Genomic DNA, 8,547 nt, shown 5'->3' on the forward strand with positions numbered 1-8,547 from the left:
GGGTGATACTCATATTAGCTGAAGGCGACAAATTAAAATACGTCTTGCGGATGACGTTCCCAAACGCATCTAATAATGAGGCAGAATATGAAGCCCTCATACATGGGATGAAGATGGCAAAAGCCTACGGCGCAACTCGACTAAAAATATTTGGCGACTCACAATTGGTAGCTCAGCAAGTCATGAACCAATGTGATGCGGTCAACGATAGCATGGTGGCGTACAAAGAGATGTATAATGAGCTGGAGAAGCTGTTTGACGGATGCGAAGTAAACCATATCAGTAGGCTGAGCAATGATGAAGCCGACGTTCTTGCAAACATCGGGTCGCAGTGTCTCGCAATTCCTCCTGGTGTGTTCTGGGAAGAGATAACAGAAAGATCCACAAAGCCGAAGAAATCACCAAAGAAGGAGAAGAACGAGAAACCCTCGGGGGCTGCGAAAGAAACATTGGAAGAGGAAGAACAAGAGGAACAGGATCTAGTACTAATGGTGCAAATCCCATGGATGCAGGTGTACATATCGTATATCCTAAGGAAAACAATACCCGACGATCCAGTTGAAGCAAGGCGAGTTATCAGGCGTTCCAAAGCTTTCACAGTGATTAAAGGGGAGTTGTACAAACGAAGTATTTCGGGTGTGTTATGAAGGTGCGTCACACCCGAAGAAGGAAGGATAATCTTAAAGGAAGTACACGAAGGAGTATGCGGCCATCACGCAAGCAGTCGAGCTATCGCGGCCAAGGTTTTTCGAGCTGGATTTTACTGGTTAACAGCAATCGAGGACGCAAAAGAGATAGTGCGAACTTGTGACGCGTGCCAGAGATTTGCCGCAAAACCCCACTCTCCGGCAGCGGAATTGATGCCCATACCTTTATCTTGGCCCTTTGCTCAGTGGGGTCTCGACATGGTGGGAAAGTTACACAAAGCCTCGCCAGGAGGATATGAGTATATGCTCGTCGCGGTCGACAAATTTACCAAGTGGATAGAAGCAAAGCCGATAAATTCACCGGATGCAGCGTCAGCAATAAAATTCGTGAAGGGCATCGTTTTTCGGTTTGGAGTACCTCATAGCATCGTCACGGACAACGGCAGTAACTTCACATCCAAGGAATTCAAAGCGTACTGTGCAGAGGTAGGCATTAAATTGCACTTTGTGTCAGTTGCACATCCTCAAACCAATGGTCAAGTCGAGAAAGCCAACGGCATCATCTGCAATGGCATCAAGAAGCGTTTGTTAGGGCCGCTGGAAAAAGCTCGACACACTTGGCCAGAAGAGCTGCCGAGCGTGTTATGGAGCATCCGAACAATGCCAAATACAGCGACACAGGAGACTCCGTTTTTTCTGGTCCATGGGGCAGAGGCAGTGCTGCCGATAGAAATAGAGCACGACTCTCCGAGAGTCACGGAATACAATGAAGAAACTTCCAAAAGAGCATTGGAAGACGACGTTGACGCACTCGACGAAGCTCGAGACGAAGTACTGTCAAGGGTCACTAAATATCAGCAAGACCTCAAAAATTACCACAGTCGACGATTGCGACCAAGGTCCTTTTAGGTTGGAGACCTAGTTCTGCGACTCAATCAAGAGCGTACTGAAAAACTTGAGTCACCATGGCTTGGCCCTTACATCATCACAGAAGTCATTGAAGGAGGAGCGTACAAGATCAAGGACAAGAAGACAGGGAATCTCGAGAAGAACCCCTGGAACGTGGCACAGCTAAGGCGTTTTTACGCTTAGTGTCGAAATATAGTCCTCCTTGTAAAAATACAATGTACTGAAACACCCGCGGGCTTTCAGACGCACTCTTTTCCTTTTTCGGGGCACCGAGTGGGGCCGAGAAAGGTTTTTAATGAGGCGGGCTCGCGGGGCTGCAATAAAATAAAGATAGTGGAAATATATATCTTTTCTTCGACACAATCAGGGGCTTACGCCTCGAAGCCGCAATATAGATGAACTTAACTGACAAAATTATCTCGCCTTGGTACCGAATACCTCGCCAGATAAAAAGAAGACACAAAATAGCAATGAAAACAGAGCAAAAACACTCGGGGGCTTATACCCGCAAATATAGTATACTCAATAAAAATTCAGATGCCTTGGTTTACAACCTCGCATAGAAAATAAAGAGATTTACCACCGAAACACTCGGGGGCTTGAGGAAGAAAAATAGAAATATTTCCTAAAACTTTACAATACAGCATATGTTTACAACCATACAGGACGCCACTTGAAGAGAAAAATCGACAAGTCCAAAGAAAAAGAAAGTCAATTCCGGCTCAGTATATTATCTATGGTCATCCGCCCAACATTTGCAGTGCGAGTACTATGTTCAGCATAGCTGCCCCTTACAAAGAATTCAGAGTCCATCCGAAGAAGTTCGTCCATCATATCTTCTGCAACAGGGGTCACATGATCATCAATTTTACTGACGTCCCTCTTTCTTTTCGCCATCTTGGCTAAACACTTGGTAACAATTTGGCTCATGTCAAATTTGGGATAGCAGATTTTGATCATCATCATAGCAAACCTGGCACCGGCAGATAGTTGAGCCCGTACAAAATTATGGATACGAGGAGCATCCCGAAATTTTTCCATTAAACCAAGAAGAGTGTCGGGTGCCTCATTCCGAGGAAACATTGTCTTGTAAACCAAGGACAAGGTCTTGGTGCATAAATCAAGGAAATCGTGAACCTGACAGGCGCGATCTTGAAACCTGACAATTTGTCGGGTACGTTCTAGAGTGGCCCAGAAAAGAGAACCATGTTCAAGAGAAAGGTTAACAAGGAGATTAGTCCTTATGTTGACCCTCTCGTCTTCAGCAGCAGCGTCGAGAAAGGATCCTATTTGGCGACAACATAAGAATCGCAACACAGAAATAACAAGGAAGCAGAAGGAGTCTTGATGTGCAATATTATACCTGACATATCCGCACTGGCTTCATTCATCAAATCAAGCATACAATTTTCTCGGATGGTCGCTTTTCCAGCTTCAGAAACAGCGGCTTCCTTAGCAGCTATGGCATCTTGAGCCTGTTGAAGTGCAATCTTCTCTCTCTCGGATGATTTTCAAGATTGCTCCATTATCATAAGTGATTGTTTCTTCAAAGATTGGAGCTGCTGGCGAAGTTCTTCCAAATCCTCTGCTGAATTTGTACTTGAAGAATTTTCAACACGTTCGACAGCCACAGGAATTTTCTTCGAATGGGACGACGTAGGTAACACATCAGAAGGACGAGGAGTTGCAGAATAGTTGTCAAAAATCAACTGAAAGAAAAGGCGCGACATCAATCATCAAGCAAAGATAGATCTCCGTTGATTCTCAAAGCATGTACATTGCTATTACAAAATAAGGGTCCCTACGGGACTATTGAAGCAGCTGTCGCTAAAACTAACTAGGGCGACAGCGTCAAAAGATAGAAAAAACTAAAAGAGAGGACAGGGTGGTCTACTAGACCTCCGGCTTGGACGAGCTAGGCGCAGGAGTAGGCGCGAATCCAAGATAAGCGAGGACCTTCTTTGTGTTGGGCTTCGCAGCCCTGATCAGTGATCGCCACTTCGTAGTCTCCATCTCCTGTGTGTCGCCAACTTTGGTCCAGTCGATGTTTTGCTGGCTGTCGGCAACAAGGGCGATAGTGCTTTCAACAGCGACCTTCATATTTTCCTGGCGCACCTTCAGCCCAAGATCTTCTGGCGGATTAAAGCACTTAGCAAGAGCAAGGAAAATTGCGGGTTCCTCTTTCTCTGGGAAGAAGTAGGGGAAGAGTCGCGACAGCCCTGCTTTAGCTTGATCAATGCCCTCGCGTGCTTCTGTTCCATGAAACTCAAGGAACGAAAGGGCATCAAGAAGAGGATCATTGTCAGGATCTTCAAGTTCAAATTCTTGAGATGTTTTACCTGTCAAGATAAAAACTTATTGATCAACAAATGAGTGAAGGAAAGAAAGTCCAAAGGATGCGAAGTGGTTCAGATACTTACTGACAAAGCGACGGTTTTGCGACCTTAGGCGTTTAATAATCGCTTCCTCGCAAGCAGATTGTGCGGCTATATGCTCTCTCAGCGAAGTTTCGGCATCGTGAAGTTTCTTCTTAAGATCTTCGACACCAGCAGCATCGGCCTTGGCCTTGTCAGCCTCTGCTCTAGCTTGAATAGCATCTGATTCGGCCTTCTTACGAGCCTCTTCACTTTGCTCTAATTTTTGAGCAAGTGTACTGGCACGTTCGTTGACCTCCGCCAGTTTTTCTGCCAAGAAAGTTAAATTTAGTTGAAAACATCGAGAACAAAGGAGTAAGAAGGCAAGGGCAAAAAGAAGCAGCAAGGCATTACCTTCAGCTTTACTGGCATAGTCACGATACCCAACAAATTGGGCACCGAAACGGATGAATTCCTTAATCAAAGGCTGTTAAAAGAAAGAGAGAGAAAGAAAGCGTCGGTATGGAATAAAGGGTGATAGCACAAAATAAAGTACACAGAGAAAACATCGGCAGCATCAGAAAGTATTCAAGAACTTACATCATCCAGAAGAGGAGTCGAGGAGCCACCCAATTGTAGGGTAGGCTGTGTAATTGATTCAACTCTCGCCCTTTTTGGTGAAGGGACAAGAGGGCTTGCAGGAGGAGTAGGTGCGTCGATGTTTTGTTGAGGAGGCGAAGATTCCTCTCCTTCAACGTGCACCTCAGAAACAACTAGAGTATGCGACGTACTCGTTCGAGCAGTCGCATCAAGAGCTGGCATTTCTTCCTCGTCATCACTACGATGAAATGATGACAAGATAAGAAACAAGATAGACAAAGATCTTCAAATAGCAAAACAATAAGAAACAAAAAATGACTTACGAACTGACGAGGGCTTCCAGGTATGGATCAAAAGCTGCCTTCCGACGTGAAGGAGCAGTTTCTTCGGCTTTGGAAGTGCCGGAATCTTCGACATCAGTCCTCTTCCTTTTGTTCTTTGGAGATACAGCGGGAGGAGGAGAGTGTGCCGAGGTAGTATCCTCGGATTCAGCTTCCTTTTCAGAAGATCCCGCAGATTTTCGAGAACCTGCGGGTTCACTATCAGCGCCAGGAGCATCTTGGTTATCATCATCGATAACGGCTCGTTCGTCGACTTCCCCACCTTCGGGAAGGGGAGGAAGAGAGACAATATTTGGATGGTTCTGTATAAACAAAAGAGGGATGTCAATAAAGAAGTTATGCAAAAGATGTCAAACAAAAATAGAGAGTCGATAAAAAGTTACCTTGGGGAGCGCATTGGCGGCGCTATATGGTTTTACCCGACAAGAGGACGGAACATGATCTTTTTTGCTGAGGGAGGAAATTTTTCGGACAAGCTTTTCTAACTCCTTGACCGATAAATCCACCGACAGGCGATCCACATCCTTATCGCCAGTATACTTCCAGAGAGGATTCTTGCGAGCCTGCAGAGGCTGCACTCTGATTCTAAGGAAATAGGCTGTGATTTGAATACCCGATAGTTCTTGGCCGCGGGTGTTTTGCAGCTCGCGGATGCGGGTCATCAGTGCTTCCGTCGCCGTTTTTTCTTCTTCGGTAGCTTCTGCATCCCAGGAACGGCGGCGGTGGATTTTCTCGGCACCGTCAAAAGGAGGAATATTGTCTTCAGCACATCCATGGTTCTCCTCATGGATGTACAGCCACTTCTTGCGCCATCCTTGAACTGAGTCAGGGAATTTGACGTCGAAATACTCGACATCGGGGCGAACACAGATAACAACGCCGCCTATATTATAAGTGACATTGGGAGAACCATTGCGGCGACAAAAGAAAATGCGCTTCCATAGCGCCCAGTTAGGCTGGATGCCAAGGAAGGCTTCGCAGAGGGTGATGAAAATGGAAATGTGGAGGATGGAATTGGGTGTGAGGTGATGAAGTTGCAGTCCATAAACGAAAAGCAACCCCCGAAAAAAAGGGTGAATGGGGGCAGAGAGGCCACGGATGAGTTGATCAACGAAACTAACCCGATACTCCATGGGAGGGGTTGAGTAGCTTTCTTCACTGGGGAAGCGAACCACGTCCTGCTTCTTGCTGATCCCCAGTTTCTTCAGCAGGTTGATGTCCTGTTCGCTAGATCTTCAGTCGCCATCTTCGATTCAGGTGTGTTGTGCCTGGTGAGTCTACGCGGAGGCATCAACAATGGCGCCGGAGCAAGGTGCGAGTATGGTTGAGCTCAAGAGCTTTGTGGCGCAAGGGAGGATTTTTTGACAGAGGAGAACGGAGGAGCGGCGCGAGAAAAGGACTAGAGGAGGAAGACGACGCCCTTATATAGAGGTGCGGTGAACCGTCACGCCGTTGGATTGACAAATTACGCCACAGATGGTGTACACGTGGACAAGGGGTAAACGGTAATTTCATATAGACGAGAAAGTGCAGCAACTACAGTACTTGCGCCAGGAAAAGCGGAGGACGTGTGTCCCCTACTTGCACGACGTGTCAATATGATGCAGAGTTTGGGCCCGCAAGGCAGTGAGAGAGAACATCTCGCGATTTCCAGATACATTGGTCGTGGCTGTCATCAGCAGTGATGTCACCTTGGTAAAAGAAAATCTCGGCTATGAAGCTTGGGAAGAATGGCGACAGCATAAGATTGTTTCGAGAGCTTTTGAACAAATACAAGTTTTTGCCCAAATTCTCGGGGGCTACTTTGGAAAAAATGAAAAGGTTGAGAAAGTCAAAATAGAAATGGCTAGAGTCTATGATCAAATACAAGTATTTGCTCATAGCCTCGGGGGCTACTCCCATCGGGAGCGCTGTTCGCACACCCGATAGATTCAAAAATTATGCGACAGGAGAAAAATATAGCGACATAAGGCATGGAGCCCACACTCAAGCAAAAGTTCTTGACTGTAGCCTCGGGGGCTACTCCCATCGGGAAGGCTGTTCGCGTGCCCGATGAAATTATAAAAAAAAAAGAGAAAAAGAAAAAGAAAAAGAAAGAGGAAGTGAGTATACTTCGAGTTATACAAATAACTCTACATATACTCCCATCGGGAAAGCAATATAAGTCATCCGTTGACTCAATAAAATGTGTTATTCCAGCAGCCGAATAAGCACTCAACAATATATTCTCAGAGCGCTAAAGTTGCGAATAAATCTCTGAATGCCGCAAAATTTGCGAAGGTAAGACCCCAGATCCGTTCTGTGCGGCGTGGCGCCGTCTCTGACGTCGGTTTGCTACTTTTTTCCGTATCAACAGATACGAATAAAAATCCTAACGGACGCGTTAGGTACCCGATAAAATATGACTGGGACTCGACAGAATGGTAAGACCTTAAGCGGCACCTGTCGAAGTTTACACCAGTATCCCGAGATCATGTCCGGGGACGTGATCTTGAAGTAGGTTTTTGCGGATTGCCATTAGAGCAGTTAACTAGTACCTGATCCGTCAGATGAACTAGCCCCAACTACCATTATCCCTGTACAATATAGAAATTCATATGAGGAAATATAGAAAAGGTTAAAGTTGTCGAGTAAATATAAACAGTGGAGATTTTCCCTGATTCTGCGATTCAAGCAAAATCTCGGGGGCTACTGACATAGGCATACCCAATGGGCCTGCCGAATATGGTACCCGGGGTTTACTGAAGGCCCACGACCCGAAGAATAAGGAGAATCGGGAGCCCAAGTTGTTACTAAGGAAAGCTAGAGTTGTAATAGGAGTTGTCATTTGTAATCTTGCGGGATGGGTTGGAAACCCTCCCGGACTCTGTAAACTTGTGTATCACGAATCCCTCGGCTCCGCCTCCTATATAAGGGGGAGTCGAGGGACAAAGAGAGGATCGAATCTACTGTCAACACAACCCTAGTTTTTACATTGTCGAGCACTTTTCGGCTGAAACCTTCGAGATCTACTTGCCCTCTACATCCAACGAAACCCTAGTCTACAATCCGTAGGCATTGACAAGTTGATACCTTGTCATCAGGTGAATTAACAGGTGTAACAGTATTTTTATTAGGAATTTCAGTATTTTCAATTTGTCTAGACCTAGCAATTGTAGCATCTAGAAAAGGACCCAATGAACCATTATCATCAAGCACAGTAGAAGCATCATCACAATTATCAGAGAAATTTTCAGATTCAGCAGAAGTACCAACACGTGAAGCTTGTGGTGGTGAAACAAGTTGACTTATCACAGATGGTGAATCAAGAGCAGCAGAGGTACTCAGAGTTGTACCTTCTCTTGTAGTGGATGGTAATATGGCGACTTTAGCATCGCGAGGTTTACCCATGATGGAGGATTTGCAGCGAACAATATCAATTCAGGTGAACTTGCAAATAAAGCTATGCTTCCCGGCAACGGCGCCAGAAAATAGTCTTGATGACCCACAAGTATAGGGGATCGCAACAGTCTTCGAGGGAAGTAAAACCCAATTTATTGATTCGACACAAGGGGAGCCAAAGAATATTTGTAATCCTTAACAGCGGAGTTGTCAATTCAGCTGCACCTGGAAACAGACTTGCTCGCAATAGTTTATCAGTAGCAACAGTTTTATAGCAGTAGTAGTAGTGAAATATAAGCAGAAGTGTAATAAAGA

The sequence above is a fragment of the Lolium perenne genome, chromosome 2 (assembly GCF_019359855.2).
Source record: "Lolium perenne isolate Kyuss_39 chromosome 2, Kyuss_2.0, whole genome shotgun sequence".
In the NCBI taxonomy this organism is placed as follows: domain Eukaryota; kingdom Viridiplantae; phylum Streptophyta; class Magnoliopsida; order Poales; family Poaceae; genus Lolium; species Lolium perenne.